Source organism: Cherax quadricarinatus, chromosome 11, assembly GCF_038502225.1.
Source record: "Cherax quadricarinatus isolate ZL_2023a chromosome 11, ASM3850222v1, whole genome shotgun sequence".
Classification (NCBI taxonomy): domain Eukaryota; kingdom Metazoa; phylum Arthropoda; class Malacostraca; order Decapoda; family Parastacidae; genus Cherax; species Cherax quadricarinatus.
Window position 1 is genome coordinate 30,777,050 of NC_091302.1, and position 17,616 is coordinate 30,794,665.

Consider the following 17,616-nt stretch of genomic DNA (forward strand, 5'->3'; position numbering starts at 1 on the left):
GGCGTAAGTAGAGGAGGAGTATGAGGTAGTCAGTCCCTCAGCCTGGAGTCGATGTGTTCAGTCTATCAATCTTGTAGAATGTACAGCATAGGGCCGTAGACGTGGCTTATATACCGTAGTGAGGTGAGGTGAAGCAGGCGGAGGCGGGGTCATAGTGGTACCATCCACTAGTCGAAGTAGGTCGTCGTCCAAAGGTTGAACAAGTGTTGAAGAATTCTTTGTAAGAAGATCCCATGATGCTGCAGTGTCTGACAGTTGTGATGAATGGTTTGAAAAACCGTCAGACACTGCAGCATCATGGGATCTTGTTACAAAGAATTCTTCAACACTTGTTCAACCTTTGGACGAAGACCTACTTCGACTAGTGGATGGTACCACTATGACCCCGCCTCCGCCTGCTTCACCTCACCTCACTGCGGTATATAAGCCACGTCTACGGCCCTATGCTGTACATTCTACAAGATTGATAGACTGAACACATCGACCCCAGGCTGAGGGACTGATTACCTCATACTCCTCCTCTACTTACGCCTTCCTCTTTGTATTGGACTGATGAAGCCACTTTGTGGCGAAACGTTTCCTGAATAAAGATTCCCATATGCTGCATAAGTGTCTCAATCTTCAACTTGTCGGTTTTTAAACCATTCATCACAACTGTCAGACACTGCAGCATCATGGGATCTTGTTACAAAGAATTCTTCAACACTTGTTCAACCTTTGGACGAAGACCTACTTCGACTAGTGGATGGTACCACTATGACCCCGCCTCCGCCTGCTTCACCTCACCTCACTACGGTATATAAGCCACGTCTACGGTCCTATGCTGTACATTCTACAAGATTGATGGACTGAACACATCGACTCCAGGCTGAGGGACTGATTACCTCATACTCCTCCTCTACTTACGCCTTCCTCTTTATATTGGACTGATGAAGCCACTGTGTGGCGAAACGTTTCCTGAATAAAGATTCCCATATGCTGCATAAGTGTCTCAATCTTCATATATATATATATATATATATATATATATATATATATATATATATATATATATATATATATATATATATATATACATATATATATATATATATATATATATATATATATATATATATATATATATATATATATATATATATATATATATATATATATATATATATATATATATGTCGTGCCGAATAGGCAGAACTTGCGATCTTGGCTTAAATAGCAACGCTCATCTTGCCATATAGGACAAGTGAAAATTTGTGTATGCAATAATTTCGCCAAAATCATTCTGAACCTAACGAAAAAATATATATTTCACTGTGTTTGTTTAGTATTAAATTACTGTAAACAAATCTAAAATATATTGAGTTGGGTTAGGCTAAAATAAATTGTTTTTGTTATAATAAGGTTAGGTAAGTTTTCTAAGATTCTTTTGGAGCAAAATTAAAAATTTTTACATTAACATTAATGAAAAAAATATATCTTTAAACGTATAAGAGAAAATTTTAGAAAGAACTTAATTTTAAATGAGTTCTTGCTAATTGACCAGTTTTACATATTCGGCACGACATATATATATATATATATATATATATATATATATATATATATATATATATATATATATATATATATATATATATATATATATATATATATATATATATATATATATAGTTTTCTAGAAGGAATTTAGCGCCCACCTCTCCCCGTTTAAGTATACTTTTTTCGGCTTCGGTCCTTCCTCAGTGAGAGCATCAACAAACTAAGTAATGACTTAAGAATGGTATCTTTATTTCCGAAACATTTCTCCTGCATGGTAGGCTTCTTCACTCTAATACAGAGGTGACTAAAATTAGAGACAGGAAGAGGTGACTAAAATTAGAGACAGGAGAGTACTGCTCCTCAGGCTCGATCAATGTAAGGCTCAAGCATGAGAATCATGCCTGTTATACTGGAACCAAATGTGAGGTGTGGAATGGAGATGACATCACAGGAGTCTGCTAGTAGAAGAACAAAAGAAATGAGGAGCACAGGTTCATGCTAGGCAGATCCATCTATAATGCAGTCCTTCTCACTCCTAATGGTTGAGCAATAAAGTTGTAGGCGTCCTCTGTACCAAGATACCTTTGTGTTGCTGTGTCAGACAAGTATCATTATAATAATGGTATATATTACTGACAAGTTGAAGAATAAAACACATGTAGCATATGTCTTATTCATTATCTTGTCGATACTGTATACTATTATTATAATGATTTCCAAATTATTATGTACCATTAGTATCATGTTAAGCTTGGTGTACATAACTTGCAAATGTTTAAGAATGGTTTGGAGGCCACAAATGTTGTAAGAATATAAATGTACAATAAGGTGATTTAACTTAGTATAACAATAAAGTAAAAAATTGTGATTTGTTTCTCATCAGAAGAGATTCTCCAGTTATTTTACAAAAATCAATATCATTAATAAATTGGCATATCATAAATCAATAGATTTCTTCCTTTGAGGAAAACGCATCAATACTAAAAGTTTGAAGCTTACTAGAAGATGCATCTTCCAGTTATTGCAGGGAATACAACAAAATTTGTGCCTGCCAGATATATATAAAGAGTGGAAAAAAAGGTATTGAACAAGAAGGGGGGGAGAGAGAGGGGGGAAAATAAAGATAATGACCAAGGAACTGAAAAATAAGGGTGGAGTCAGTAACACAGGACAGGTCATAGGACACGACAGAAGGCATCGAGAAAAATGTAATGAAGGATGAAACATCTATTAAACGAAAACAAGAAACTGAAAAGCCGGGGAAAATACGCTCAGTGGAAAGTAAACAAGAGAATCCAGATCACTGGGCAGAGAACCAGGAGTCAAACTAATGTGTTTATATAGGAGAAAATGCTGATATAACACACACCAGAAAATGTGCAGACATGATTAGCAAGGCAAAGTGTCGCTTAAAAAAAAAAGAATGCAAGTACTTCTATCCAGTGATGTGTACAGCTTCAATGCAGCTCAGTGCATGTTATGGCCTTAGCTGTAAAGATCACCACTTGAAAGGAACGCGATGCTTCAGAGAAAGCAGAGAAAGGAATAACAAAGAACATCCTTTCTTAAGACAAAGCAAGAAACGATCGGACCCAAGAAAGAAGCCAAACAGGGAATTACTATAGAGTGGCACAACAGTGGGACAAATGAAGCCAGGCATCCCATCAACAGGATCAAATATAGAACAGACAAAGGCACAAATATTACTGTAGAAAGCAATGGTATGTACAGCAGGGACCATACCAGGTACATCACCAGTGGTACCAACTAAAAATACACCGACTCAAAACATCCCAAATGGTAAATCCTCTTTCCTGTTTGCAAACATTCAGGGTTTGAAATCAAACAAAAACTATAAAGTTAGTTACATTAGTAGGCTCCTCTCAGAAGCGAATGTCATCTTCGGTGCATTTACAGAAACACACACAAGGGATGTTTTGGACGGAAAGATAGAGATAAATTACTATAATGTGTATAGATGCGACAGAATTAATAGGTCACAAGGAGGAGTAGGACTCTGTATGAAAGATACCTTTCTGTTGCAATAGAAATTCTAGGAATTAAAGTTGAGAATATGAATCTAGTAATTATCCTAGTATATAAACCACCGTTAGCAACGGCTGATGACTTCAGAGATCAGTTAAGGAAGATCGATAGCTGTCTTGATAGGCTAGAAAATCCCATCTAATATTATCCTTCTTGGAGATTGTAATCTACATGTAAAATGGAAGATGACTCAGTACAATGTTATACAAGAAATAACTCCTGGAAGCACCCTGACTCAACAGGTACATATCAGGGTACTAAGCATGTTTTGTGAAAAGTTCGCATTGAACCAACAGATAACTGATCCAATTAGAAAAGAAAATACACTGTATATGATATTCACAAACAACAAGGAATTAATCAGAGACATAACAGTCACAAAAACAACATATATACTCTGATCACATCAAAGAAGTACAAACGAGTACTAACTCGGAGTTTGGGAACTACAGCACTAATGTATGAGACGAGATGTTCAATAAGTTTAATTTCAACAGCCGTAGAATTGACTGAAACAAAATAAACCAAGAAACAGACATGAGCACCCTACAATAATATTAAAATGGTACCTACATTCATCATTAAATATACCAACCTTCTTTTAAGTAGGATAAGCGAGTGTTGAAAATTTGAAGCCGATCAGAGGAGTCTGTCTCCAGTTATCACACAGAAACAAAATCTGGGAATGTCCTATGTCAAATTGTGCATGTGGCAAATACGCCTGCAAATAGTTCCAAGAATCTTGCCCAAGATGTATTACACCAGAGCTTTAAATTTGAAGCCAATTGAATAAGGCGTTCTCGAGTAATATACAGGAACTGTGAATGTAAATTAAGATGTTGACATGAATGTTCCGAAGTTAGGAAAGTCTTCCCTTGTTAAACTTAAAAACGAGAATCGTGTCTTTTTCCAATCTTTTTTTTTCCTATTTATATTTTATTGGATTCTTTTAAGAAAATTAAATTGGCAAAAATGGCAAACTACAATCCAAACATAATAAATGGCAGACTACAGCCCAAAATTAATAATCCAGTATTCATGATCTGAAGCCGAATTAATTGAAGAATTCTCTAGTTATCAAATGGGAATCAATTTAATTATTGAAATTGAAATTGGAATTTACAAAGAAAATCGTGAGTGAAAAGATTCATTTTTTTTATAAAGCCAACAAATGACAAAAGTCTGAAGCCGAACAGAAAATACATTCTCCAGTGGCTGATCTTATCCCAACTATTCCAAATTATTTTATAATTTCAGTCAAATTTCAAAATTTCACCTATTCAGACTAAATTTATGGGGCATCATCCGTCTTATATAATTCATCATTAATAATATTTTGAAGCTAGTCGGAAGATGCAGTCTTTAGTTATTTAATTAAAATAAATGTCACTGTTCAATAAAACTGGTAAATCGGGAATTATATTACCAAACAGCAGCGTGAGTCTTGTGATCAAATGAGTCATTTTCCAGTTATGACACAACGATTCCAAGTTGTCTTTAAACTATTTTCCAACATCAATAAATTTGTCTGAACGGAGACAAAATTTAATGTGTGCTATCCTGTCTCTGAGATGCATCAGTCGTTAAATAATGAAGTCGCTCAGAAGTAAAGCAAAAGTTATTTAAGTTGATTTAATTAACTGGTATAAACTTGTGACATAGATGAATTTCACTCTTCACTGTTGTCGTTCGAAGCTCCGCCACTGAAGGTTTCGGAAGTTATTTAAAGTATTTCAAGATGCTGGGAATGGGTTCAACAGCTTTGGTCACAGGCCACCTGAACGTGTTAAATACTCCAAGAATCTGATCCTCTTTACCGACCATAACCATTGAAAATTTGAAGCAGATTGGATGAGGCGTTCTCGAGTTATGAGCGAAATAAGAACGAAAAGTTGGAGAAAGACAGAAACAAACAAACTCAGGCAACATCTTAAAGCGACCTCTCCTGGGATGGCTAATTAACTTATACATATTCCCGTATTTATGGGTGTTCTTGATCAGTTATATGACAACGATAGCTTTACCGGATCTGGCTTCCCGTTAACAAATTCTTTTATCTCTCACTGACCCCAAGACGCTAAAAATTTATGGGTATTGACTCGTGGTTTATGGTTCACTGCTCTCTTCACTTCGTCGATCATTTCTATCACTCTTGTGCTCAATAATACATAATAACTAAAGATTGAGTATGAGCAAGATTTCAAGATTTCTAGATTACTGTTGCAACTTGATCGGCCTCTAGAGTAAAAATATTGTCTAGGGTAAAAATATTGTCTAGGAAAAATATTCTCAAAAAGCGTTACACACAATTATTTACTATGGTGATCATAAAATGGAGAAAATGAAAGGTTTCACTTAATCCTATAATAACCATAACACTACATGATAATCCACTTACACTACCGTATTTTAGCAAATTAGATAAAAACAGTTTCTACAAACCTCACGCAGGCAGCACTTCCCAATGCTGCAGCTGACCCTCCGACAGTATTTTAGACAAAGGCCTCTACTAAGGAATGCCTTACATTTTCAAGGTTTGGACGTGATCAGTTGTGGTCTTCATCTTGGTGCTACATTTTTTTTTGTATGGCCTGACATACGTTACATACAGTGTTATAAATTATTGTTTATTGAGATTCCTGAATGTTGTTATATGATTTACTCTCAAACATAGACTGCTGAGGTCATATAGCTGATGCGCTTCTCTGGAGATATGTTCCGTGCAATGTTCATTCACAGACCCTTCTTCATCAATATTCGTTGCATTTTTTGCTTCCATTGAGTATTTTGCCTCTGGTTTTTCCCTATCCTTGCCTGAATTGCATGACTTTGCGCTTAATAAGATTTAACTCCTGCATCCACTTTGGCCACATCTGCAGCCTCGTGTGTGTATTCACCTAATTGTACTCACCTAGTTGTGGTTGCACAGGTCGAGTCACAGCTTCTGGCCACACCTCTTCTTAAAGCTATGTATAGATTCTGCCTCCACTACATCACTTCCCAGACTGTTTCACTTCCTGACAACTCTGTGACTGAAGAAATACTTCCTAACATCCCTGTGATTCATCTGAGTCTTCAACTTCCAACTGTGACCCTTATTGCTGTGTCCCATCTCTGGAACATCATGTCTCTATCCACCTTGTCAATTCCTCTCAGTATTTTATATGTCGTTTCTCATATCCTCTCTATCTCTCCTGTCCTCCAGTGTCATCAGGTCAACTTCCCTAACTTCTGTTCGAATGACATTCCCCTTAGCTCCTGGACCAGTCTTGTTGCAAACCTTTGCACTTTCTCTAAATTCCTTACGTGTTTGGCTATTTGTGGGTTCCAAACTGGTGCTGCATACATGCTGTGTACATTCATGCCTATTCTTAAGAATGATGCTAGTGAGAGGCAAGGCTAAAGCGAAACCTCCTCTGCTCTGAGGAATGGTGTGTGTTGTCACAATTAGTTCTGCTTCTACACACTTTCTGCTGGCTTGGTTCTTATTAACTACGGCGAGTTCAGAACGTTCCCAGTCCTTAAGATGTGAGACAGTGTTCCTGGGTATCACACAACCGTTGTTGATGCTGCAGGAGCAGCTGTGTTTGTTAATACGAGTCTTGGGGCCTCTCTTGGTTTCCCTTGTGTATACTTTGTCGCATCGCAGACAAGAGTAAATACACCTGAGGAATGGAAAAAGACACAAATGCAGTATAATGAGATCCTTTATTAACTCCATTTCACCCACACAGTGGGCTTTATCAAGTCACAAACAGATCGGTTTGTGATTTGATAAAACCCACTGTGTGGACAAAAAGTAGTCAATAAAAGATCGCAGTTTACTGCATTTGTCTGTTTTTTCATCGGGTCGGTATTTTATACCATTTATCTACAACTCTCTTGGTTAGTTTAGGTCGTGTGAAGTCCCTGAGAGTTTTTTGTGGTAACTCTTGCAGACCTGAAATTTTCGTCCTGCTGAAGATTAGGGCTAAGGTAAGGGCTTTGTCCCCTGTGGGTAGGATCGATCTTCTTTTGATGTCGTACTCAACTTTAGATGTCTGGTGGATGACAGTGGCTCTCTTTTCGCAAGAAATGATGAAGTTGATAAGAAAAAATTAGGACTTGAAGGTATTAGTTACGGAGGTGAGTTTATTATTCAGAAACTCGGCGCTGAATATTCTACGTGCTCTGTGAAAGATGGTAATAATGACTCCTTAATTCTCGGCCTATGATGCGAATAATGAGTTATATCATTTCTGTTGGTAAGCTTACTATGTTCTTTGTAAAGGATACTGTTGTTTTTCCTAATGATATGGAGTAAGACATGTGCAACAGTTGGTTATCTTTATTATTGCAACGTTTCGCATATGCGGTAGGCTTCATCAGTCAAATACAGAGTATAGGTTGAAGGCAGCAGAAGTGACGACGTAAAGATAATATAATCAGTCCATCAACTTTGTAGAAATAGTTGGAGGTTCTCAGTCCCTCGGACTGACAACTGCTGCACATGTCTTATTAATTTACCAGTATTTTATATAATTTTCAGCATTCCTAATGATGAGGGCATCCATGAATGGATGTCCTCATCATTAAGAATGGGGTGATAACCAAACATCCACGTTGCAGGTCAGCCTGTCCTCTTAACCACAGACAATATGGACTGCTGTGAATGGGTTACAGTTGACGGAGCCTTGAACACTTGAAATGTGACATGGTTGATGTTTGTTGTTGTTGCTGCGGTTAATGGATAGTGTTACTGACAACAATTAGTCTATAAACCGAAACTGACTATCGTCCTATCCCATGGCACAGCGTGATTCTAACGGGTGCAACGCTTTTGCGCAATGCTGCACCTGCTACTTGCTGCTACTGCTCATGCTATTGCTGCTACTACTACTGCTGCTACTACTACTGCTGCTACTACTACTGCTGCTACTACTACTGCTGTTGCTACTACTACTGCTACTACTTACTACTACTACAAGTATTACTACTACTACTACTACTACCAGTATTATTACTATTACCACCACTACTACTACTACTACTACTACTAATAATAATAATAATAATAATAATAATAATAGATAATAATTGGAGGTATTTCGGTCGCTACGTGATCTGCGTGTATAATAAGCTGCGTTCCTTCTACCAAAATCCATGCTAAAGGAATGCTGCCAAGTAGTCATAAAATTCTAATACAGAAAAATGTAAAAAAATATATATATGCAAGTGCACAGACATGTTTTTGTGTATGCAAACATGCATACAAAATAACTACTTTGAAAAATTAGTGAATTTCCAAGAAGATTCGTGGTACAAATATGTTGATGATTTATGTCTAATGCTCAAGGATACAGATATGCACAATTTTCTTTTTAAATTAAATAGTCTAGTTCTGTTGAGTTAGAACAAAATAGCTCATTGCCTTTTTTTGGATGTCTTAATTATTAAAGGGAACCACGAATTTAAATTCAATATACGGAGAAAACTAATAAATAACTGCTCTTATTTGCACTATGATTCTTCACATCATGATAATTAAACTTTCTATATTCTTATAAATGTTTTTGAGAACTCTGTGTATTTGCAACCCAAAGTTCAGAGTTGAGGAAATTTTGAAGATTTGTGAAATAACGATTGATCTAAAATACCTAATAAACTTAAGTGACAAATCTTTAAAAATTACCAGAAATACATTTTACAATTCGAGAAAGGACAAAAAATATATTCAACCAAGAATATGTTGTTTCTCCCTTACCATGAAAACCTTCTTGATATACATTATGTATTAAATTAAGAATTTTAAAATCAAACAACAGAGAAAACATTAGATAAAGAATTCCCCCAGAATGCTGATGGTTCTGTTTATAAGATTCCCTGCAAAATTATGCAATGAAGTTCATTATGGTCAAACTGCGAAATTCCTTGAACTAAGATTACTACAATATAGAATTAGAATATATATATATATATATATATATATATATATATATATATATATATATATATATATATATATATATATATATATATATATATATAATATATGTCGTGCCGAATAGGCAGAACTTGCGATCTTGGCTTAAATAGTAGCGCTCATCTTGCCATATAGGACAAGTGAAAATTTGTGTATGCAATGATTTCGCCAAAATCATTCTGAACCTGACGAAAAAAATATATTTCATTGTGTTTGTTTAGTATTAAATTATTGTAAGCAAATCTAAAATATATTTAGTTGGGTTAGGTTAAAATAAATTGTTCTTGTTATAATAAGGTTAGGTAAGTTTTCTAAGATTCTTTTAGTGCAAAATTATAAATTTTTACGTCAACATTAATGAAAAAAATATATCTTTAAACGTGTAAGAGAAAATTTCAGAAAGGACTTAATTTTAAATGAGTTCTTGTTAATTTACCAGTTTTACATATTCGGCACGACATATATATATATATATATATATATATATATATATATATATATATATATATATATATATATATATATATATATATATATATATATATATATATATATATATATATATATATGTCGTGCCGAATAGGCAGAACTTGCGATCTTGGCTTAAATAGCAACGCTCATCTTGCCATATAAGACAAGTGAAAATTTGTGTATGCAATAATTTCGCCAAAATCATTCTGAACTTAACGAAAAAAATATATTTCGTTGTGTTTGTTTAGTATTAAATTATTGTAAACGTATCTAAAATATATTTAGTTGGGTTAGGCTAAAATAAACTATGCTTGTTATAATAAGGTTAGGTAAGTTTTCTAAGATTCTTTTGGTGCAAAATTATAAATTTTTACATCAACATTAATGAAAAATATATATCTTTAAACGTATAAGAGAAAATTTTAGAAAGGATTTAATTTTAAATGAGTTCTTGCTAATTGACCAGTTTTGCATATTCGGCACGACATATATATATATATATATATATATATATATATATATATATATATATATATATATATATATATATATATATATATATATATATTCTTTCTTTCAACACACCGGCCGTATCCCACCGAGGCAGGGAGGCACAAAAGGAAAACGAAAGTTTCTCCTTTTACATTTAGTAATATATACAGGAGAAGAGGTTACTAGCCCCTTGCTCCCGGCATTTTAGTTGCCTCTTACAACACGCATGGCTTACGGAGGAAGAATTCTGTTCCACTTCCCCATGGAGGTAAGAGAAAATAAACAACAAGAACAAGAACTAGTAAGAAAATATTAGAAAACCCAGAGGGGTGTGTGTATATATGCTTGTACATGTATGTGTAGTGTGACCTAGAGGGGTGTGTATATATATGCTTGTACATGTATGTGTAGTGTGACCTAAGTGTAAGTAGAAGTAGCAAGACATACCTGAAATCTTGCATGTTTATGAGACAGAAAAATAGACACCAGCAATCCTACCATCATGTAAAACAATTACAGGCTTCCGTTTTACACTCACTTGGCAGGACGGTAGTACATATATATATATATAGTATATATATATATATATATATATATATATATATATATATATATATATATATATATATATATATATATATATATATATATATATATATATATATATAAGTTAAAGTTGCGATTTTGGCTTAAATATCAACGCACTGCTTGCCAAATAGGGGCAAGCAAAAATTTTTGTTTGCACTAATTTCGCAAAAATCATTGTGAACCTAACGATAAAGATATATTTCATTGTGTTTGTTTATTATTAAATTATTGTAAACTTATCTAAAATATATTTAGTTGGATTAGGCTAAATTAAACTGCGTTTGTTATAATAAGATTATGGAAGTTTTCTAAGGTTCTTTTGGGACAAAATTATTAATATTTGCATTAACACAAATAAAAAAATATATATCTTTAAACGTATAAGAGAAAATTTTTAGAAAGGACTTAATTTTAAAGGAGTTCTTGCTAAGTGGTGTTTGCCTGACTGCTAAATAATTTGAGTTATATAGTGTATTCCTTTCATGTTTCAAGAGAGAAGATTCAATTATTTTTCTTTCTGTGACAGAATTGTTTGGTTCAATAATCTGGGCAGCATCCCACTCCGGTGGGTGATCACAGGAACTAACGTGGTTAAAGATAGCATTCGACTCCTGCCCTGTCCTGACTGAGTATTTATGTTGGGCTATTCTAGTTTCCAACAATTTACCTGTTTGACTGATATATGAGAAAGGACACTGAGTACATAGGACCTTTTAAACCCCACCAGCTTTGTTGGAGGGTGTGTTTTTAATCAGCCTTTGTTTCACAGTCCCTGTGTTTTTTAAAACAAGGTATAAATAGATCTTATTTAATGCCTCACGCAGGCAAACCAGGTTCTTCTTGTATGGTAAAACTAGTACATTTTTCCTGGCCATCACCTCCTTAGGTTCAGTCCTGTAGAAAGTCTTTCTTGCTGACATTAGTGCCTTCTCGACAAAATCCCTAGGATATATTAGTTTTGTGACTATGCTGAATATCTTGCAGATTTCGTCGTCTAAGTACTCTGGAGTGCAGATGCGCAAGCCTCTCAAGAACATCTGCATCTCATGCGTATCTACAGTCCAGAGTACTTAGACGAAGAAATCAGCAAAACTGAGATATCCTAGAGATTTTGTCGAGAAGGCACCAGATGGATACAGTGGTCCTGGTATTGACGATATAGGAAAAGATGAAGATATACGGGTTCCAGAATTACAAAATAGCAATACTGATGGAGATGGAGAAAAAGAGGATGATGTTTCGGTGTTGATACGTTACCAGTAAAAATTGGTGAAGCCCCTGATGCTAATACAGGGAATGTATGTAGTTACTGGGGAATCAGAAAAAATGCACCAGTAGGGAACCCAGTCACAAAAAATTCTGGGCAAACAGAAATTAAATCTAGATATTTAGGTAATCTGGGTATCTGCATGCATGGAATATCTGGAAAAACAGATGAGACATGCAGTTTTGACCATCCCAAAAAATGCCGCGCCCACATGGCCAAAGGAGAAAGCAACTATTCTTGTAAACTATTTCACCCCATAATGTTACTCCTCAGTCAATGTAAGACAATGCTACAGCCCATACTGTCAGATACACCACATCATTTGAAACAAAACAGGGAAGTTACAACCACTCCAGAGACAGAAATTTTTAGCTAACAAGAATTGACAGAAGTATTGCACCACCTCAGATCAATACCGGAGTGAAGGCAATCAGTGACCTCTACTCCAGAAGAACAGATATTAGTGCCAGCAAACAAAGCCTCCTATATACCATCAACAAGACAACATTTATCTTTGGAAATATACAGTCTAAAGTCATTAATAAACAGAAAAATACCTTTCATCAGTGGACTGCTCACAGAGTCAAATGCAATGTTTGCGGCTTTCACAGAGACCCACATAAAGGATCACATTGAAATATGGATCTCAGATTATAACTTTTTCAGATTAGAAAGAATAAACAGGTAACAAGAGGGAATGGAGGTTGGCCTGTATGTCACAGAATGGCTCATTTACTCGGAATTACTAAACACCACAAATGATGCAATTGAAGATTTGGCAGTAAAGATTGAAAACCAAAACTATGTCATTGTGGCTGTATTCAAGCCTCCTGATGCAACTTCCCAACAATTCCAGGAACAACTTTTGAAAATTGACCACTATCTGGAAAACTCTCTCAGCTCTTGCACCAAACATCTTGCTGCTGGGTGATTTCAATTTAAGACTCCTAATATGAAGAAACGTAACAAATAATATTTTAGGAGAAATAACCCCAGGAGGCAGATCAGATGAAAATTCACATAAGCTATTAAATCTCTGCAACAAATTCACCTTAACCCAGCAGACAGTGGAGTCATGAAGATTGGAAAATGCCGCTGACCTCATCTTCCCTAATAATGTTGATCTGATTCGAAATATAAGAGTATCAAAGACAATATACTCAGATTATAACATACTAGAAGTACAAACATGTACGCGCAGGGCTCCTGACCGTCATAAGATCAGTTATGAAGGTACCTTCACCAAATTCAACTTCAAATATAAAAGCATACAGTTAGATCAAATCAACCATGTCCTAAATGAAACATGCTGGGAAGATATCCCAAACAACAAGTGTCCGAACCTTTGCCTAGAAAGAATTAACTCTGTGGCATTTGAAGGGTGCTCAAGGCAAGTATATCCTGGCATCATGAAACATGCTTAGTTCCACAAGGTATATGATTTTTGTAGGATTGTTTGGTCCCGTGGCTAAGAGCATCGTGAATTTTTATCTGCTTCCCACGAGGTGGGCTAAAACAACAAGCGTTCGATCCCTGGCTAACCGCAGTGTGTTATTGCATATAAATATATATATATATATATATATATATATATATATATATATATATATATATATATATATATATATATATATATATATATATATATGGTCAATTAGCAAGAACTCATTTAAAATTAAGTCCTTTCTAAAATTTTCTCTTATAAGTTTATAGATATATTTTTTTCATTAATGTTGATGTAAAAATTTATAATTTTGCAACAAAAGGAACTTAGAAAACTTACCTAACCTTATTATAACAAGAATAATTTATTTTAGCGTAACCCAACTAAATATATTTTAGATTTGTTTACAGTAATTTAATACTAAACAAACACAGTGAAATAGATATTTTTCGTTAGGTTCAGAATGATTTTGGCGAAATTATTGCATACACAAATTTTCACTTGTCCTATTTGGCAAGATGAGCGTTGCTATTTAAGCCAAGATCGCAAGTTCTGCCTATTCGGCACGACATATATATATATATATATATATATATATATATATATATATATATATATATATATATATATATATATATATATATATATATATATATATGCAAAACAACCACTCTGAAAGAATAGAGAAATTCCACTTTCAGAGTGGTTGTTTTGCATATTTTGAAATCACCTGTTTACTGTGATCGTATTGCATATATATATATATATATATATATATATATATATATATATATATATATATATATATATATATATATATATATATATATATATATAAAAAAGTTAGAGTATGTAGGAAAAAGGGAGATTATTTCCCAGTAAAAGTAGGCCTTAGACAAGGATGTGTGATGTCACCGTGGTTGTTCAATATATTTATAGATGGGGTTGTAAGAGAAGTAAATGCGAGGGTCTTGGCAAGAGGTGTGGAATTAAAAGATAAAGAATCACACATAAATTGGGAGTTGTCACAGTTGCTCTTTGCTGATGACACTGTGCTCTTGGGTGATTCTGAAGAGAAGTTGCAGAGGTTGGTGGATAAATTTGGTAGGGTATGTAAAAGAAGAAAATTGAAAGTGAATACAGGAAAGAGTAAGGTTATGTGGATAACAAAAAGATTAGGTGATGAAAGATTGGATATTAGATTGGAGGGAGAGAATATGGAGGAGGTGAATGTATTCAGATATTTGGGAGTGGACGTGTCAGCGGATGGGTCTATGAAAGATGAGGTGAGTCATAGAATTGATGAGGGGAAAAGAGTGAGCGGTGCACTTAGGAGTCTGTGGAGACAAAGAACTTTGTCCTTGGAAGCAAAGAGGGGAATGTATGAGAGTATAGTTTTACCAACGCTTCTGTATGGGTATGAAGCATGGGTGATGAATGTTGCAGCGAGGAGAAGGCTGGAGGCTGTGGAGATGTCATGTCTGAGGGCAATGTGTGGTGTGAATATAATGCAGAGAATTCGAAGTTTGGAAGTTAGGAGGAGGTGTGGGATTGCCAAAACTGTTGTCCAGAGGGCTGAGGAAGGGTTGTTGAGGTGGTTCGGACATGTGGAGAGAATGGAGCGAAACAGAATGACTTCAAGAGTGTATCAGTCTGTAGTGGAAGGAAATCGGGGTAGGGGTCGGCCTAGGAAAGGTTGGAGGTAGGGGGTAAAGGAGGTTTTATGTGCGAGGGGCTTGGACTTCCAGCAGGCATGCGTGAGCGTGTTTGATAGGAGTGAATGGAGACAAATGGTTTTTAATACTTGACGTGCTGTTGTAGTGTGAGCAAAGTAACATTTATGAAGGGATTCAGGGAAACCGGCAGGCCGGACTTGAGTCCTGGAGATGGGAAGTACAGTGCCTGCACTCTGAAGGAGGGGTGTTTATGTTGCAGTTTAAAAACTGTAGTGTAAAGCACCCTTCTGGCAAGACAGTGATGGCGTGAATGATGGTGAAAGTTTTTCTTTTTCGGGCCACCCTGCCTTGGTGGGAATCGGCCAGTGTGTTAATAATATATATATATATATATATATATATATATATATATATATATATATATATATATATATATATATATATATATATATATATATATATATATACATATGTCGTGCCGAATAGGCAGAACTTGCGATCTTGGCTTAAATAGCAACGCTCATCTTGCCATATAGGACAAGCGAAAATTTGTGTATGCAATAATTTCGCCAAAATTATTCTGAACCTAACGAAAAAAAATATATTTCACTGTGTTTGTTTAATATTAAATTATTGTAAACAAATCTAAAATATATATAGTTGGGTTAGTCTAAAATAAATTGTTCTTGTTATAATAAGGTTAGGTAAGTTCTCTAAGATTCTTTTGGTGGAATATTAACAAATTTTACATTAACATTAATGAAAAAAATATATCTTTAAACGTATAAGAGAAAATTTTACAATGGACTTAATTTTAAATGAATTCTTGCTAATTGGCCAGTTTTACATATTCAGCACGACATATATATATATATATATATATATATATATATATATATATATATATATATATATATATATATATATATATATATATATATATATATATATATATATACTCAGCACGACATATATATAAATATATGTACACTTATGTACGTTTGCACGTGTGTTTTATATTTATGTATGTATGCAAAATTTGTTTATGTATGCAGTTTTGGATGCATACTTGTGCGTGTTGCTACAATGCTGATAATTTTTCAAAAAAATTCCAGCGGGAGTACTAGGTCAACCCAGTGACATCCTTCTAGCATCAAGCCTGTAAAAGCTGATGTCATTTAAAGGTCCCTTTCCAGGAGTTCCATATAACGTCCGTTCCTGAGAGTCAGCTGGCTGTGCTAAGACTCGTTCGGACTCAGGGACTTTACCAAAAGCAGACGGCTGACGTCCACTTGGCATTCAAGAGGCGGGTTGCCTTGCCACTTAATTTGTGATAATGAGCACCTTATGATACCCAGTTAGATTAATAGTATCTCATACCCTGCGTGTGTGTGTGTGTGATGACTCCTCACGTTCTGCGCGACTGATGGTACATTATATCCTGTCTGTGTGTTGAATAGCATGTTGTGTTGTGTGTGACTGATGGCACTTCGTGACCTTCTTGTATGATTTAATGTTATACCATGCCTATGTGACTGTTTCCACCTCATATCCTGTGACTGATGGCACCTCATATCCTGTTCTAATTGAATCTTCTGTAACTAGTGATACCTCATACCCTGAAGGAACCTTTTACCCTGTGTGACTGATTGCACCATGTATCCTGTGTTACTGATGGTACAGTACATCCTGTGTTACTGATGGTACGGTGTATCCTGTGTTACTGATGGTACAGTGTATCTTGTGTTACTGATGGTACAGTGTATTCTGTATTACTAATGGTACAGTGTATTCTGTGTGACAAATGGTACAATGTATCCTGCGAGACTGATGGTACAGTGTATCCTGTGTGATTGATGGCGCCTTGTATCCTGTGAGATAGATGGTACAGTGTATCCTATGTGACTGATGGCACCTTATACTGTGTTGTATAAGGTCCCTCGTACACCATCTTGTGTGATTTACTTGATATCATAACTTATGTTACTAATGGCACCTCATACCCCATATCTTTGTTACTAATGGCACTTGCAAGCAGCATCTCTACCACCACCACCGCCACCACAACCACCATCATCACCACCACCACTACTATCACCACCACTACACAACTACCATCTCCTCACTCACC